Genomic DNA, 19,162 nt, shown 5'->3' with positions numbered 1-19,162 from the left:
ATGATCTAATCAAACCGCTTTAATTACTTTGCTATTAAACTGTGCAGGTGAAAAACAAGTCACTAATGTCTCTTATTAACCTACACATCAGTTACCATTTTCCTAGCGGATATGACACACAAGCCAGTGTGGTGTAGAGGTTAAGAGCAACGGACTCTACTCTGGAGATCCAGGTTTGAGTCCCCATTTCTCTACATGAAGCCTCCTGGGTGACCGTGGGCCAGTCACAGTTCTCTCAGAACTCTACCAGTCCTTGCAGAGGTAAGCAATGGCCAACCACCTCCAAATGTCTCTTGACATGAAAGTTCTTTGGGCTCACTGTAAGCCAATTGTGACACACGACACACAACAACAATAATAAAATTGTGCACACTAACCTAAATGAAATTGTGTTGCATTGTGTTGCTGTCTGACAAGGACTTTTTATAGCAACTGACACATAGGGCCTTTCCTCACTTTTCCCTCTACTACCGTCGCTGAGCCCTACTCACTGCGCTGCTGCCATTCCCTGGCACGCGGTCCTGGGCTTCCTGGCGCGGGGTCATCAGTGGAGACGACGCTACTGCTGAGTGGGCTGCTGACAGCTTTGTGGGCGGCTGTGTTGTCACCGCCTAGTAGTGGGGAGTGCCATGGGACCCCAAGCGCCACTTGGGTCTCGAGAAGCTGCAGCAGAAGGTGGGTGGGGAAAGGTCCATAGCCTTGGAGCAGATGCAAAATTATATGGTCAGGACTATAATGCAGTGACGTAGGGTATGCTGGATTTGGGGGGGGGGGGGTTCGGGGTGTAATAGCCATGTCTCCCCAAGCCCCACCCAGCCACAGCCTAGGTGTTTATAAAAAGCAGCTCTCCTCGAGGGCAAGGGATGGCAGACTCCTCGCGGACTCAGTCCGCTTCCACCTTCCCCACCGGGCTGGGCTCCTGTAGCTGGCAGCCGGTGCAGTCCTCTCTCTCTACCAGGCAGAGGGGTAGCTAGGGAAAAAATGGAGCTCAGTGCAGAAATGTGAGGCCTATGCACTCTGCCCCCCCCCCCCCCCCCCCGCCGGGCTTACCGCTGTGATGCTGGAATTCACCCCCCCAAACAGCATTACTTTCAATGGTGTTTAATTAGGAGCCCAGATTCTCCCTTTTAAATCCACCTTTAAAGGGAGAATCTGAGGTCCCCAGATAAAATGAATATTGAAAAGTGATGCTGTTTTGGGGTGGAGCTTCATCCCCACACTGAAAGCAACATCACTCCTTCAATGTTTAAACTAGGGACCTCAGGATTTCTCCCTTTAAATCCCATATGCCGAGCGGGTGGATTTAAAAAGAGAATCTGGGAAATTTGGGGTGTACCTGCTGTCAGGGTACAATTGTTAGCGCTAGCAGCACCAAACTTTCAGGGTATCTTTAGGGAGACTCTTCCTTGGGATAATGGGCCCACCCAGGTTTCCAGGTGAAGTTTGGGTTCAGGGGGGTCCAAAATTATGGACTCTCAAAGGTGTAGCCCCCATCTCCTCTATTAGCTCTCCATTGGAAACAATGGGGGAATGGAGGCACCGTGTTTTGGGAGTCCATAACTTTGTACCCCCCCTGGACCAACCTTTCTACCAAAGCTGGGTGGTATCAGTAATAGATTATCCTGATGATACTCACCTAGGTTTAGTGAAGTGGTTTGATTCAGGGGGTCCAAAGATATGGACCCCTCAGAGTGGGTAGACCCATCTATTTCTCATTAGCTCCCATTGGAAACAATGGGGATGGGCACCACCCTTTGGGGTCCATAACTTTGGGGCCCCCTGAACCAAACTTCTCACCACCAACTTAATGGTATCATCAGGAGTGTCACCTGACTATAGCTTGAAATTTTTGGTGCTGCTAGCCTAAAAACTGCACCCCCTGCAGGCCAAAAACCGGAAAAAAACACTTTAAAATACAAAAACCCACAAACGGGGGTGGGGGGGGTGGGGGGAGCTTTGGACATGCAATGAGGGGGTGTCTGAACCCGAGAACCCCCCCCCTTACCTACGTCCTTGCTATAATGCAGTTTGTATGGATGCAGTTCCAAAATATGAACCGTCCCTACAAATTACAGGCGAGGGAAGTCTTGCCCTCCAAATTTAACGCAGCCTCTTTTTTATATATATATTGTTTTTATATTGTACACTGCCCTGAGCCCTTCGGGGATAGGGCGGTATATTAAATCAAATAAACAACAACAACAACAACAACAACAACAACAACAACAACAACAACAACAACAACAACAACAACAACAACAACAACAACAACAACAACAACAACAACAACAACAACACTTCCATAACCCCAGTATACCCTTCCTCTATGGCTGCTTTTAATTTTTTCTTATGGACAAGATTTGATCACAAACCTTCAACTATTTAATCCTTTTTTATTTTTTATTTTCCATTATTAATGAAAAGAATGAATACATACAAACACTGTTTACTGGGAGCGGATCTTAATTTTTGTAACATTCTTTAACTCAAAAGAGCCTCTAAAATTTTACAAATAAAGTTCTACAAAATCTCTACAAAATCTCTACAAAATTAATTACAAACTTAAATGGCCATGCAAGTATTTTAACTAAAGAAGTGTTAACATACCAATACTGCTACTATTTTCTAAACTCATCATATTAATTATAAATCCTACTGTACTCTGTGTCAGAAAAAGATGTTAGTATGGCCAGTTCAGGTGCAGTTGTCAAGAAAATAGTATGCTTTTGCATTAGAATATAGTCCCAAATGCATATGAGAACTATCATTTCATTTTTGTGTGCTACCTTTGTCAAAACCATTATTTTATGCATTATTGAACATGGTATTTTGATGCAAGAGCATTTATGTTTCATTAAATGACTATTACCAGTGAAGCAGGGTTAGATAGACACCAGGACCCAGGTAGAATATTCTGCAACAAGGGTCGAATCCCCACTACAGTCTTAGCCAGGTTTCAGAACACAAACTAACCAGGTTTGAGAGGGATCGCATTCTCCCCATTGCCTATGCGGCAGATTCCTTGGGCTTGGCCTGCTCTCCCCAAGCATCTGTATGCTCCGGCAGGGACCTGGCTGTAAGTGGGTATACAGACCCCATTAACACGGTTCAGAGCTCATCCGAGGGGAGGGATGGGGGTTGAAACCCTGACTTGTTTCCCGCCCTGGAGTGTGACATGGAATTCAGGCAACCAATCAGCGCCATGGCGCTACGCAGCCCTTCCTGCTCTTGGTTTCAAGCCTTTGCAATCGGCCAGCAGAAGGGGACCTAAACGTTAAACGTGTAACTTTGAACTGATAATGGTTTACACAGGTAACGATTAACTGTTTGCACAGTTAAACGTTAAACTTTTACATGCTGTTTTTTTTGATCACGCCCCTACAATGTATGTTTCTGCAGTGGGAAAAGGTCCCACCCCATCAAGGCATGCCAGCCAATCAGGGGAGACCGGCGAAGTGAGCTCGTCTGGTAGTGGGGATTGCTAAGAGTTCTGCAACTGGGTGTGTCTGCTGTGTGCTCGCTGTGGTGGGGAGGGAGAAACTCCAATGAAGAGGACACGGTTTCACAACGAACAGGTTTGGATCTGCATGCAAATTTCGAGTGGGGATTCGACCAAGGAAGGTCCGCCATTTTGAGGCATGTTGTGTTTTGTGGTGGAGGAATATACAACCCTACTAACATCTTTTTCTGAGACACCCTAAACCCTAAATATTCTTCTTATTTAATATAGTTATCTTTTAAACTTTTGTGTCTAAACCTCTTTGTTAATCTTATTTTCAATGTAAAAGAGTTTAACACAGATTAGCAAAAAAAATCCATAATTTGTATGCATCACATCTGCCTTATTCATCATGTTTCTTTATTATTCTTAGTTCCAAAAGTAGTATGCAAAGTATAAATTCCATTTCTCTTGAAACGCTTGATTTGGTCTTCTATTTCCAAAGCTCATTAGTTTTGCCAGTATTGCATATTCTCTGAGTTTATTTTCCCAGTTCTGTGTATTAGGGCATTCTTTTGCTTTCCATTTAATTGCATTGGACCACTCTATTATTGCTAAGCTATCTTCATTGTTACTCAAACAATTCCTCCAACTTTCTTGGGAGATTCTTTGGTATTGTACTTAGTAGCGTTGTCTTGGCATCCATGACAAAACTGATTTTCAATTTTTTTTGTATTTCCGCAAGTGTTGTTTTAAATCTCCCCCTTTTCTACAGGTCCATCACATGTTATAAAGGGATCCATCTCCTTCTTTGCATTTCCAGCAAATTCCTTTATAGTTTTTGTTCATTTTTAATGTTTTCTGGAGCTAGATACCAAAAATAAATCATCTTACACCATTTTTTTCTTAAGGTTTGGCAAGCCATCAATTTTACATTTTTTCCCTACAAAATTTTGCATCCATTTAACCATGCATTACTTTTTTTGTTCTGTCTCTGTGTCAAATTGAAGTAAAAGTTTATATATGTGTTCTAGAAGTAATTCCTTTTGTTGCATAATCTCCTTTTCGAATTCCGTCAACTTCTTATTGTTCCTCTTGCTGATTTCATTTCCCTCCTAAATCTCAAGATGAATTGGAAGTATATTAACCATTGTATTTTCCCCTTAATCTTCTCTATCCTGACATGAGTTGATTTTCCCTTGAGCCCCTGTCACAGCGGTGGCATGTAACCCATGGTAATCTAAGATGTCAATGGACTACAATGCTGGCAGGGGCTGATGGGAAGTTGTCCTGGTGCGGGGGTAGCCTCGGCCCCCTCCCCGGCCTTGTCCCCCTCCCCGCAGCCAGCAGACGACTCCCCAGCGGCGCAGGAGGCTGCCGGGCGGGAACAGCCCTGCCGCCGCGCCGCCGGCTCGGGGGATCGCCCCGCTCCTCTCCCAGCCGGTGGGGCATGCAGGGGATCCGCCGGCAAGAGAAGCGGCATGGGGCAGCCGGCGAGGAAAACGGGTGACGAAGAGCCCCGACGCCGCGGCTACGGGCCAAAGCCCGCGCCGGGCATACGAGGCCAGCTGAGCCCTCTTGGGCTCATCGGGGCGGTGGCCTAGGAATGTAGAGGCGGGGAGGTTGGAGCCAACCCCGTGATCAAGGGAGCGAGGGGATAAAAGGCAGGAAGTCCGGGGGGCAGCAGGAGGAGTACGGGAAGGAGTGGGAGCGTGTTCTGGAGGGGAGAGCCAGAAAGTGTGGGGAAAGGAGAGGGGAGAAGTCTGGAGGAGGACACCTTAGAGGGGAAAAAGGAGTGGAGGCCAGAGGGAAAGGACGGGGGAACGAGGAGGAGTGGCGGGCAGACAGAACAGCCCAAAGCCAGGGCAGAGGGAAAGGCTGCCAAGGCAGGGGCCGGCAGGGGATTTCCTACCCTGCTCGGCCTTGCCTTAGCGCTCTATGGGACCCCTGGGCCACCCTGGGTGGTGGGCAAGATCCTGTGGCTGAGATCAAGTTGTCTCAGTTGGGGTCCACCCCCCAGAGAACGGGAGTGAGGCCGGGTGGATTCCAGCAGCCGGGCAGGGGAAGAGGGAGCAGGCAACTGGGGTCCCGGAGGGGGACCTCCCGCCTCAAGCGCAGGGACAGAAGGCAGAGTCCATGAACATCTGAAGTGCCATAGGTTCACCACCACTGCCCTATCATGTCTCCATTTATTATAAAATCATAGTTTTTCATCACATTCTTATCATGGAAAGTTTCAGTCTGTGAGATTAGTGGGGATATAGGAGGACTAATTCTCTTACATATTTTTCCCAGATCTTCAACAATCCATCTTAAGAAGAAGAGTTTTGATATGTACCCCCCTTTCTCTTCTGTAAGGAGACTCAAAGGGGTTTACAATACATTCTTTCCCCTTCCCTCCACACACACAACAAACACTCCTTTGTGAGATGGGTGGGGTGGAGAGAGCTCTAAAGAACTGTGACTAGCCCAAGGTCACCCAGTTGAGAAGGTGTTGGAGTGCACAACCTAATCTGATTCACCAGATAAGCCTCCACAGCTCAAGTGGCAGAGCAGGGGATCAAACCCGGTTCTCCAGAATAGAGTGCACCTGCTCTTAATCACTAAATTATGCTGCATGATTGTCCTTTTGACTTCCCTGACTTTCCAGTCCATAAATAGTTATCTATTCCTGCTCCCAAGCCTGTGGTTTCCACTCTTATTACTCTCTGATCTGGATTCACTATTTCATCCTCAGTTGAGGAATTGTGCTTGATTTCAAGTCAGTGAAAAGCAATGGCTTGGTAGGAATCCAGAATGTAGGCATTTAGAGCTGGAGCCGATTTGAGTATTGTGATATTGTAAACAGTTGCTGTTATATATCATGATCTATAAAACCACAGGTTGGGTAACTAAAAAGTCTGAACATGTGCAATTTTGTGATGTCATAAGGTATATATTTCTGTTAGTTATTTCATTTTCATTTCCCAAGATGAATGCTCCAAATAAATTGAGCAAGGTCTTTTGATGTCTTCTGAAGTCTCTTTCTATCTGCCTGCTGGTCCTTCTATAGCAGTGGTTCTCAACCTTCTCAACCCTTTAATACAGTTCTTCATGTTGTGGTGACCCCCAACCCTAACATTTCTCCATTTTATAGATGGAGAACACTGATGCCGAGACTTAGGGCGAATTTTGGTCGCTCGACTTCAAAGGGCCGTCGGCTGCCCCACAGGCTGGAGTAGAACCGGGCTGTTCTACAGCAAGGTTCCCCAAGCTTTTTCAGCTGCAGGACACATTTGGAATTCAGAAACGGCTATTGGCGAAAGTGTAAAAGCAACAAAAATGGTTGCTACAAATGGCCGCCATTAGGGGAAGTGGAGCCAGCCACAAAATGGCTGCCACAGCTTAGTAAGACAACATAAATCATCGTGCTTTGATAGCTGCTGCCAAAGAAAACATTACCCCAGAGATGGGATCCAGCAGGTTCTCACCAGTCTGAGGAAAGGGATTAATTATTTGTGTGTGCCAAGAGGGTTACTAATTGGGTCTGTTTTTCCGCTAGAAATTCATTAGGTCCAAAAAAATCATAAAGTCTTGTTGGCTGGTTAGCTTAAGGTAGAAAACGGGATAATTCCTCCTGCCGGGCTGTTTTTAAAAAAAAATGTTTTTAGAAATATGGTAAAGTTCCTTGTTTAAGGAAAGTATTCCTTTGATTTCAGAAACAAATTAAGTATTTGAAAGTATTAAGTATTTGACAGGCAGTCAAATTAGAGGAGAAGTAGCTGTTTCCGTTGGCACTACATTCTTGCTATACTATTTTTAAAATTATGGACAGAAAGATACCAGCTGAAATTAGGAACTTTTTTTTTACAGTAAGAGTTTTTTTTACAGTAACAGAGAAATTATTAATGCCCCGCTCGAATGCCCGCCACTTCGTTGTGCCCCGCCCAGTCCCATTGGCGCTACGCCACTGTTTGAATCCCACCACCATGGGAACCTGTTACTAAAATTTTTGGATCCCACCACTGCATTACTCCCAAAAAATCTGCACAGCTAATCAAATCTCCAATAGTCATTTAGAATCCTCTCATGGGAAAAGGTCCGTGTGTTCCTACCCACCTCCTAAAAACATTTAGTGGGCATCAGAAAAGGCACCAGCGGGTGCTAGTGCAGCTACAGGCACCATGTTGGGATACCCACTGCCAGGTACGACCTGGGGAACTCCCCAAATTACAACTGATCTCCAGACTCCAGTTCTCTTGGAAGAAAGGGATGCTCTAGAGATGACATGTATGGCATTGGACTCCACACAAGTCCCTCCCCTTCTGAAACTCTGCCCTCCCAAGGTCCCACCTACCAATCTCCAGCAATTTCCTAACCCAGAACTGGCAAGTTTACTTGATAGTTCAGTGATGGTGAACCTTTTCAGGACCGAGTGCCCAAATTACAACCCAAAACCCACTTATTTATCACAAAGTGCCAACACGGCAATTTAACCTGAATACTGAGGTTTTAGTTTAGAAAAAACGGTTGGCTCCGAGGCGTGCGTTACTCAGGAGTAAGCTTGGTGGTAGTCGGTGGTTTTGGCGCTGAAGCAACCGCGCAACTCTTCCTAACGGTAAATCACTCAATCTCTAGGAGGGTTTTGCTCAGAAGCAAGTCCCATTGCCAAGCAACCTGAAGCTTACTCCCAGGTAGCTGGGATTGGCGCTTTAGTTCTTCTCGCAGATGAAAATCATGGTGCTTTCTAACAGCGCTTTAGCAGGGGTTACCTACACTGCTTCCCCAAAACTAGGTCTTAGGTTTAATGCTAATAATCGAGACCAGAGGCCCAGGCCAGCCTAGATGTGGGGGGGGGGGGCAACTCTGTGCGTGCCCACAGAGAGGGCTCTGAGTGCCACCTCTGGCACCCGTACCATAGGTTCGCCATCACTGTGATAGTTTATCGCAAAGCCGTAACTTGAAGCATGTAACTCACTTCATCCTCTTGGTTTCTTTCCTCAAAACCCTGGTACCAGACAATCTGGATTAAGATAAGGGATGCAAATTTTGTTCTTAAAAACAACCATTTAAACTATGTAAAAGTTCAGCCCCACAGATCCTCTTGTTTCTCTTGACTCTCAATAGCAGATTGTCTTGCTTATCGCTGGCCTTACTGTTTACAACACACATCACTAATTAAAATACTGCTTATTTCTCTGGAAAAATTGTGCTCCTTATCTTTAATGGAGACAAATTATATAGGGACTAGAGCTTTCCAGCCACCGTTTAGGCAGGTCATTTCTGCTCCCCCACCTACCATTGGACAGTCTCTGGCCCATTCCACACTTTCACAATTGTTTGCAAGTAGATTTTGATATTCCCGATTATTAGTATTTTTCTCAAGACATGATTAATAGACATCTTTCAATCCACTTTCAATGCGTTTTGAAGCTGGATTTTACTGTGCGGAACAGCAAAATCCACTTGGAAACAATTGTGAAAGTGGATTGAAAGTGCATTATTCTGCATGTGCGGAAGTGGCCAGTGTCTCTCATTTTTCTCTCATTGGATTGTTTTCTTCTCCATTTAATTCTCTTCCCAGCCACTGTTACCTTCTCATTCAAATTTTTCTCTCCACTCCACTTCCTCCCCGACTTATGCATGGCTTGTGGTAAGGCTGCCAACCTCCAGGTAGTGGCTGGGGGGCTCCCAGCATTAAAATCAGTCTCTAGATGACAGAGATCAGTTTCCCTGGAGAAAAGGGGCTACTTTGGAAGGTGGACTGTATGAATTACACCATTGAAGTCCTGCCCTCCCAAACTCCACCCTCGTCAGGTCCACCCACAAAATCTCCAGGTGAAGTCAGCTCACCCCAACATCCAGGTATTTCCCAGTCTAGACCTGGCAACAGGCTTCACTGATACTGGCATAATGTAGGCCAACTTCTCATATTCTCCTCTTTCTAGATCAGAGGTGTCAAACTCGTGGCCCTCCAGATGTTATGGACTGCAGTTCCCATCATCCCCGCCAGCATCATGCTGGCAGGGGATGATGGGAACTGTAGTCCATAACATTTGGAGGGCCGCGAGTTTGACACCTGTGCTCTAGATGCTGAAGTAGGTTGCTTGTGAATATTATGATGTGGGGTACAGGGAGGGGAGGGGGGAAAGCCACAGAAAACACAAGTGTGTGTCCTTTCCCCTCACAATTACATTTTTTAACTACAAAAGAGTTTAACAAAGAAAGCGTTAGTTTTGAAAACTATTCTGCAGCGCTTGGCCAGAAAGAAAGAAAGAAAGAAAGAAAGAAAGAAAGAAAGAAAGAAAGAAAGAAAGAAAGAAAGAAAGAAAGAAAGAAAGAAAGAAAGAAAGAAAGCATTAGTTTTGAAAACTATTCTGCAGCGCTTGGCCAGAAAGAAAGAAAGAAAGAAAGAAAGAAAGAAAGAAAGAAAGAAAGAAAGAAAGAAAGAAAGAAAGAAAGAAAGAAAGCATTAGTTTTGAAAACTATTCTGCAGCGCTTGGCCAGAAAGAAAGAAAGAAAGAAAGAAAGAAAGAAAGAAAGAAAGAAAGAAAGAAAGAAAGAAAGAAAGAAAGAAAGAAAGAAAGAAAGCATTAGTTTTGAAAACTATTCTGCAGCGCTTGGCCAGAAAGAAAGAAAGAAAGAAAGAAAGAAAGAAAGAAAGAAAGAAAGAAAGAAAGAAAGAAAGCATTAGTTTTGAAAACTATTCTGCAGCGCTTGGCCAGCGTTTCAGAATGCATACATTCCTTGCACCCCCTCTGCCAGGGTCTGCCCCCGTTTACTGGAAACTACCTGTGATAAAACGCTATCCTCAATGTCGTCCCTAGTTTCCAGTTCTGCTGCAGGAAATACCTTTCAAAACATATACATTAGAGTTCTTCGGGTCTGGTTGCCAACATAAATCTGCACGAGGGGCTGCATGTAAATGCTAGCGTTCCGTTCCCTATCTGTCTGTCCAGATACACGTGCTGCTGGAAGCATTTGAGAGATGCCATTATTCTCTAAGTACGAGCCGTCGCCTTGTGAGATTAAACCTTCTTAAATGTTAAATGTGTGCGCATGTTTTTAATGAGACGATTGCTAACGCGACTGCTTCGGAAGTCAGTGCAGGAAGAACTATTATAGCATTAATGAATGTAACAGGTGGAGAAGACACTTCAGCAACGCGTCAAGGGGACTCGAGCATGATGCTCGTTGTGAGAACAAACATGTTGAGAGCACGCTAGAGTGTCTCTGTTTTCAGATATTAAATGTTGAAAGGTACAAAAAGTGCAGCTGGGATGAATGAGCTAACCAAACGTGTCAAAAGCCCATTATTTATAAATAGGAAGAGAAAACTATTGCACCACTGAAAGAGTTTGCATTAGCGTCTCAGCGACAACTCCAAGTTGTTAATGAAATGTAGCAATTAAATGTTTTTCACTTTCAGGCACAGAACTGGTTCGGCGGACCAGGCTACAAAATAAAAATGCCAGGGCCAAATCCTCATTGCATGAGGTGGGATGACGGAGTGAGGAGGAAGAAGGAAAGAAAAGGGACCCTGAAATACCTTCTGGCTGCTTTCAGGGAGTGGCTCCAACATGGGTAAATATTGCAAAGCAAAGCATGATAAGTCAACAAGGGGTGGTTTGGAAACTTTGGAACTTGCTCGGTAAGCAAGCCAGCTACATAAAGCAACCTTTATTACAGACAAACCCACTAACTCACATGGACCAACAGGCAGTTCCACAGGTAGAAATGCATGGACGCACACCAATGTGTGTGTGTGTGTGTGTGTGTGTGTGTGTGTGTGTGTGTGTGTGTGTGTGTGTGTGTGACTTGCCATGAAGTCGCAGCTGACTTATGGTGACCCCGCAGGGTTTTCAAAGCCAGAGACATTCAGAGGCAGTTTACCACAGTTTACCTGCCTCAGGGGCTTTCCCCACTACAGAAGGGAGCTAAGGCCGACTCGGTTCCCTTCAGTGGAGGGCGATTCCATACTGTCCCCACAGCAATCTGAGTGCTGGCCCCGGTTCCAAGCCGAGCTTTGGGCGGGATCATCTTGCGCCTGTTTCCGCCCCTCGACGTCGATTGCGCCTATGCTTGGCAGCCACGGGCGGGAAAATGAGGAGCCGCTCTCTTTAAATCAGTTTTTACAGTTTACAGTTACATGCGCTTTCTGCCCACCACGACTCTCCTGTTCTGCGCATGCCACAAAAGCGGCTAGTGATTGGTTGAACGGATGAGGTGTGGTTTCGATGCTTCCCCACTTCGAAGCTACGAAGCGATATCGACCTTGTTCCAGCAGAAAAGTGTAGTTCATAATCAGTGATAAGATGTCAAGGGACACCATGATGTCAGCAGGGGGACCTGATTTAAACAGTGTTGAGCTCCGCAGGGCAGTGGGGATTCACTGAGGCGTAATCCTACTGAGGCCAGTTCAACTCCCCTAGGTAGAAACCAGTTCAACTCTGTCAGTGGGGAAAGCCCCATAGTGATTCTGGATTCCCTTGGTGGTACTAACTAGGGCCAACCTTGCTTAGTTTCCAAGTTCTGACAAGTCCTCAAGATAGCCTGGGTCATCAAGATCAGGGAGGAACACACAGATATAGGCAGACACAAATTGGAGATATGAAGAAATAACAGAATGCCAAGTTTGACTGAAGAAACAATATGATAAAGAAAGAAAGAATATCTGCCTGTCTCCCCAAAGACTCTCCACAGTTGCCTGATTTTTAGGGACAATCACACATACTCCGCCACAGTTACTTGTGATGGGGTTGCCAACTCCAGATTGTGAAATGCCTGCAGATTTGAGGATAGAGATTGGGAAGGGGAGGGGAGGGGCCCCATCAGGATATAACCCCACAGCTGACCTTTTCTCCAGGGGATCTCTGGAGATCAATTATAATCCTGATTAGGTGTAAACAACTTCACATGCTGGGATTGAGCAGTTCTCCCATCATCCCCCCGCTAGAATGATGCTGACAGGGATGATGGGAACTGTAGTCCATATTGATCTGGAGGGTCATGAAGTTTGACACCCATGTTTAGGATAGAATTCTCCAGATAAACAGTCCACTCCTATCAGTTTCCCACTCAGCATGGCCAATTGGCCATGCTGACAGAGGCTGATGGGAATTGTAGTTCCTGGAACATCTGGGAGAGCCGCGAGGTTCCCTACCCCTGCTTCTAGGTTGACAGGGTAAGTCAACTTAGCCTCCAGATGTTGACTAGAAGCCCCATCATCCCCGCCAGAATGATGCTGACAGGGGATGATGGGGAACTGTAGTCCATAACATCTGAGGCCGCTGAAGTTTGACACTCCATGTTTAGGATAGAATCCCAGGAGCCTAGATAAATTAGAATTACTCTATCAGTCTTTACCGCATGGCCAATTGGCCATGCTGACAGAGTACGATAAATTGCCCTGAACATCTGGAGAGCCGCAGGTTCCCTACCCCTGCTCTAGGAGATCTCCAGGCCCCACCTGGAGGATGGCAACTCTAACTGCCACACCGGATTATTGTGAGGATAAAATGGAGGAGAGGAGAACAACATAAGTTGCTTTAGGTCCCGCCGGGGAGAAAAGTGGGGCGCACATCGAGGAAAATAAATTTTAAAATAGCCAGTGACAGAAATAAAAGACCTACTTCTTGCATTATTGGCCTTAAAAACATCCAGGGGTTGGCGTGAAGCTTAAACGGGCGGCTCGAGAAGCAGAGATCTAGCAAGAAATGCTTTCTGCTCTACTTCCTACGTTTCTGCTTCTTCAGTTAAAGGAACTAGAGCCCTGCCAGAAAAATAAAATTGGTGCTGAGGCGGTTGCAACTATCCTGAGAATTAGATCAGTCTGAAGAGAGACAAGTTTCCTTTCAGAAGTTAAGACCCGCAAGGCAGGGACCAGCATTTCTTGCTTCCGTTGCTCTCTCAAGAGTTATGCATATTGATGCTGCTGTCTAAATAATAAATAATAATCCAACTTCAAAAAAAAATTGTGAATGGAGCCTGCTGTGTCCATGTTATCCGGTCGACTGTCAGCTCCATTCCTTATCGGCTTCCAAAGGTTCTCTCATGTTTTCTCCCTATTTGTACCTTGTAGGATGCACACTGGATATCTTCAATGAGGTCTATTGTGTAAACGAACAGCATGGGGGGAAATTTCGAGTTATGTTAGGCCGAGTGAGACGGACTGACCCAAGGTCATTCAGCAAAGCTGAACCTGGGTCTCCCGGATAGATCTTTGGATGAAAGAAGCCCAAACTGCATCCTTTTGTACAGAATGGGCAAAATAATCCAACATGGGAATGTGTTCAAGACAGCAGCTGTGCACGGAGCGAATCCAGTCCAGCACACCGTGAGCAACAAGGGTCAGCATCACATAGAACAGAGATGAAGTTGCCCTGCAGTGAAGCAGGGGTTGAAGCTATTTGTGTACGGTTCGCCAGAGCAACATCTAATGGGCATCTGTATGGTGTCAGAAGTGGAGTTAGTGCTGCCTTGTTTCAAAGCTATGTTGTTCCTTATATTTCACGATCTACCCAAACCGTCAAACACTGACACTATAGCTCCAGGCACTGTACATTTAAGGTGAATTTTTGCCATCAGTTTTTAAAAATGAATTATTCTATATTAATCTAATTTTCTTCACGCCATAGAGTACGAGCTACTGGAGTAAATATTAACCTGAAATGTGTCATTCCAAAATGAGAAAAATAACAACCACTCGAAACAGAATAATTGCATTTGCTGTGTGCCTACAATAACTAGGCACCATGCAGAGTTAAAATAAACAAGCCTCTCTCCCAGCCTTATCTGCCGGTTAGAAATCTGTAATTTTTCCATGGTTATCATTTGCATAAATGTATTCCCACCCCATGAAAGAGGTATTGAAGCCTTTCAGCAGGAAGAATGTATGGTGGTAGCTTTATTTCATGCATTTATACAGGTATTAACCACAGAGGAATGGCAGAGATTTCTAATCTCTGTAAAATGGAATGTGCAAATTCACTTTTAGAGGCAGTAAGCACAGCTATGATGTACACCTCTATGCTCAGAACAGTTACAGCCGCTCAAGAAAGCCTTCTGACAAACGAACTTCTGAAGGGGCTGGCACCGTTCAGGAAATTCAATGGCAGGGAGCAAGGGCCAATATGAAAGTTTATTTTAATTCATTGCTAATTAAATTCCGCCGCCATTTTACAGACGATCAGCTAGATTTCAGCACAGCTTTTGATGCATGAAGGCTTTGACAGCTACAATAGTACAGGATTTCTTGAAGGATAGCAATGCGGGGCTGATCTGAGGGGTAGGCCACCAAAATGTCTGTCCCTGTATATGAGGCCCCACATTGGTAACACAGAATCGAAAAAGTTTTTAGCTCATGTACTGATCCAAGCCCACACATGCACAAATCTCCCAGAGGTCAACAATAATTTGTTTCTTCCGCTAATGTCTTCTCATGCTTTGGGTTGGCAGCTCTGGATTGGGAAATACCTGGAGATTTTGGGGGTGCAGCATGCAATGGAGCAGTATCTTTTGGGGGGAGGGAGCTTAGCAAGATATAATACCACAGAGTCCATCTTTCACAGCAGCCATTTTGTCAGGGGTCGTTTCCCCACTTACCTCGACCACCCTTTGCTGCGCGCTACTCCCAGCGCGCGTCATTTCTGGCACGCTCCTGGGCTTCCCCACGACCCCGCACTCTGCGCGGGGTCATCAAAAGGCACCGTTTTGAGGAGCGCCAGGAATGACGTGTACTGAGGGGGCGCGACAGCGGCAGCATCGGGGTGGCTGCATGGTTGCCGCCCCTGTAGTGGGGAGTGCCGGGGGACCCCGCGCTACTTGGGGAGAGTAGCATGCAGCAGCAGGTAAGTGGGGAAACGACCAAGGGGAACTGATCTTGGTCTTCTGGAGATCTCTGGGTATCGCCCGCAGGTTGGCAACACTAATGAAAACTGTTTCACGGAGAAAGCTTTTAAAATGTTTCACTCAATCCTTCTTGGTCTCTCTGACTTTGGTACTTTCCGCACAAACCTTTTAAAACATTTTGAGGCAGGAAATAAAACATTTCCTCCATGGAAATAAAACATTTCCTCCTGCATTGCATTTACTCCCTTTGGTTCCCAAAACGTTTTATTTGCCGCCTCGGAATGTTTTAAGCGAATGCCCTTTTAAAACAGTACTTTAGCTGAAATGTTTTCAAAACAGCTTCGCTGGCTGTGCGGTCTCTTTTAGGCATTTCCCACACCTCTGTGCTATCTCTGGACTTCATCCGCACTGCCATTTTCTCAGCTCACTCCTTGCCTCTTACCTGTTTGTTTGCAGTGTTTCTGCTTGTTTTTTGTTTTGTTTTTTAATTTGGGCGGTGGGTGAAGGATTTAGCATGCATGGTGTAGGAGGGAATTGCAGAGCACGAGGCCATGAAGCTTTGAAGCACTGATCCAACAATGTGCTCAAAAAAAGGGGGGGGATCACAGAATGGCGCCCAGAAATTGTTTTGAGAGGGTCAGTACGAACATACATCATAGTGGTGTGTGTGTAAACATCCTATAAGCATTTTAAGGGATTTGTGTGGACAAGGCCTTTGTTAAAAAAAATAATAATAAGGAGATTTGAATCCCTAATTTGGTCACAGCAGCTACTCTTTTAGGAAATCATTCTATCATTCGATTTATGAGACACCCTGTCCTATGCCGGTTCAGGGTGTCGCACAACATCAATATGATAAAATCCAGTAAAAGCCAATTAATGGTCGTTTCCCCACTTACCTGGGTGAGTGGTTGCTGTGCGCTACTCCCAGTGCGCGTCATTTCTGGTGCGCTCCCGGGCTTCCCCACGAGCGCGGGGTCATCAAAAGGTGCCGTTTCGAGGAGCGCCAGGAATGACGTGCGCTGAGGGGGTGCGGCAGCGTTGGGGCGGCTGTCGCTGCCCCTGTAGCGGGGAGTGCCGGGGGACCCTGCGCTACTTGGGGAGAGTAGAGCGCAGCAGCAGGTAAGTGGGGAAACACTCAAAAATTCGTGCATTCTCCTGTTTGGGCAAACAGCTTTCCATTCTGAACACGACAAGGGTTTTGTTTGAACCTGCACACACACTGTGGCTAGGTGACCAACCTTCAGGTCGCCAACTCAGGCTGGAAAATTCCTGTAAATTAGAGGTGGATCTTGGACAGGGACCTCAGTCAGGTATAATACTATAGAGTCCCCTCTCCAGAGCGGCCATTTTCTTCGGGCGAACAGATCTCAACCATCTGGAGATCAGTGGTGCTTCTAGGAGATCTCCAGACCCTACCTGGAGGTTGACAACCCTCTGTTAGGATCTAGAGCAGGGGTGTCCAACTCTGGCGCTTCAGATGCTCATGGACTACAATTCCCATCAGCCATCTGAAGTGCTGGAGTTGGACACCCCTGATCTAGAGTTTTTCTGGAATTACATCTGCTCTCTAAACTGCAGAGATTTGTTCCCCCAGACAAAATGGCAGATTTGGAGTTTGGATTCTACGGAATCACGTTCTCACTGAATTTCCTCCCCTGTCTAAGCTCTTGCAGTACTACTTCAAAATAGTACTACTTCAGTACTACTCCAAGGATTTCCCAGGCTGGCGTTGCCCCTCCACATATATATGTGGAATTGGGGTCATAGAGATAATCTTCACCAAGGAGAAATCTAAAACTGACAGGTGAAATGCTAGCAGAATCTCTCCCGCTGTCTGAGTAGCCGAGCAACAGAAGGAGTCCTTGCTAGCTTTTCAATCTCCTACAGCAGATGATTTCAAGAGAAAAATAACCTTCTGGTGCAAAACTCTCCTCTGGATGTCTCCGTTCACTCGAGCTGAGGCTATTTAACTTGGTTAAGGACCAACTGCATCTTTCCCTCCTTCACTGAAATGCCTGCAATTATAACCACTGGTAAGTAATGGTATGTGTAACGCTGAGAAAATGAAACGGTGCGGTGAAAGGTTAAAGACATTATACAGTGAGTTACAATCCATTAACTTCTTGAAAACTGAGATGTTGTATCTTCCACGTTCATCATCATTATCTACAATAATCTGCCTCAGCTGTTCTACTTTTCCTGTCCACATGGCCTTTTCTGGCTACCTTTGGTATTTTGCCTCATGGTTTGAAATTATTACCAGATTGCATTTCCTCAGAAATAGCTCTTCAGACATCCCTGGCACATTTCTCTTTGACTCTGTCCTCCAGGGGGTCACGTGAATGTGTATACGTACCATAAGTGTGTATTGGTTAAAACCTGTCTTTCTGGCTTCTACACACACAAAGGTAACAAAGTTGCTGCTGTGTATACAGCAAAGTCCGTATCCTGTGGAACCTAAAATTGGTTAATAGACCTGGCTAAACATGTGTCCAAAGACCAGGGTGTCAGCTGCAAAATTATGAAAGTTTAATTGCTTCTGGTTATAGGTGAGAGCCATACGTTCTAAGGGCAACACACTCCGTGTTCTGGGGTGTTGTGCGGTTTCTGGGCTGTATGGCTGTGTTCTAGTAGCATATTCTCCTGACATTTCGCCTGCATCTGTGGCTGGCATCTTCAGAGAATCACTCGAATATGCCGGCCACAGATGCAGGCGAAACATCAGGAGAATATGCTACTAGAACACGGCCATACAGCCTGGAAACCACACAACACCCCAGTGATTCCGGCTGTGAAAACCTTCGACAATACACTCTGTATTCCCTTGCAGTGCGAATGGCAGCGGAGAACTTTGTTTGCTGATTATCTTCTGCATATCCTCCCTTTACCTTTTAAAAAACAAAAATCACTGAATTTTCCACAGTTGGGCAGTGAGACTGAAAAATGCCTAGCTGTCAGGAGAAAGGTCTTGAGGGATTTGAAGGGATGGACTGACAGGCAAGGGAAGAGCTAAGAACCCCCCAAACCTACTGGTTCTCCTTCATAAATACCCCCTTCTACAATATATCTTCGCCATACCTCCGACGTACCTCAATGCTAGCCCGACTGAACGTCCTACCCTCAGCAGTCCTGAGCGGCAGATTTCTCCAGATCCCATACCAACAAAGAACGTGTCCTTGCTCACAAAAAGCCATCGAAACAATCGAGCACATCCTCCTAGATTGCGAACTATATGCTTCATCTAGAAGGCAATATATAGACCCATATACTGAGAACTATGCCTACTCATCAGACAAGGTCAAATCTTTCTATCTGCTTTGTGATCAGTTTCCTCAGAGATCCCTAGATGTTGCCAAATTCCTGGCGTTGGCACAACAGATTCGCCACAGATTTTAGTTTCTTTATTTATTGTTTTAACTGCTGGTAACGTCTGAACCTACTTGTTTTAACTTGGTTCTCCTCAACCTCTCTGTTGTATTTTAAACTCATGCCAATAAAAGGTTGTTGATGATGAAATACCCCCTTCCACACACACACACATTAAGTGGCAGACGCATGTAGGAAGCCTTGCCCATCCACTACAATAAGGATGTAGTTTGATCATTATTAATGGGACATTCCCGTTCAGAATCACTTTGACAAACCACCAAAGCACAACATACATTTTCCTAACACGCAACCTACTTTCGATAGGCACACGTTTCTCCGGCTAAAATATAGCGGCTGAAAGAAAATAAATGGTTGGCATTTTCTTTCGGATAGATGAGTTAATTAACTGTGATGAAATATGATAGTCGCTGAAAATGGTGGGCAACTAATTCTGTTCAGACAGAGCCGAACTTTCCCGACTCTCTATCTCAGCAACCCTTTCCAGCTCTGCCAAAGTTTTTG

The 19,162-nt window shown here is 45.5% G+C and overlaps 1 protein-coding gene across 3 annotated transcripts in view; it reads right to left on the bottom strand.

The window, feature by feature from the left end:
- STYK1 (serine/threonine/tyrosine kinase 1) overlaps positions 1–19,162 on the bottom strand; it is a 53,115-nt gene that overhangs the window by 33,569 nt on the left and 384 nt on the right. The window lies entirely within an intron of this gene.

Source organism: Sphaerodactylus townsendi, linkage group LG07, assembly GCF_021028975.2.
Source record: "Sphaerodactylus townsendi isolate TG3544 linkage group LG07, MPM_Stown_v2.3, whole genome shotgun sequence".
NCBI lineage: Eukaryota > Metazoa > Chordata > Lepidosauria > Squamata > Sphaerodactylidae > Sphaerodactylus > Sphaerodactylus townsendi.
Note: the sequence above shows the minus strand (reverse complement) of the source record. Positions and strands in the feature narration are given on the sequence as shown.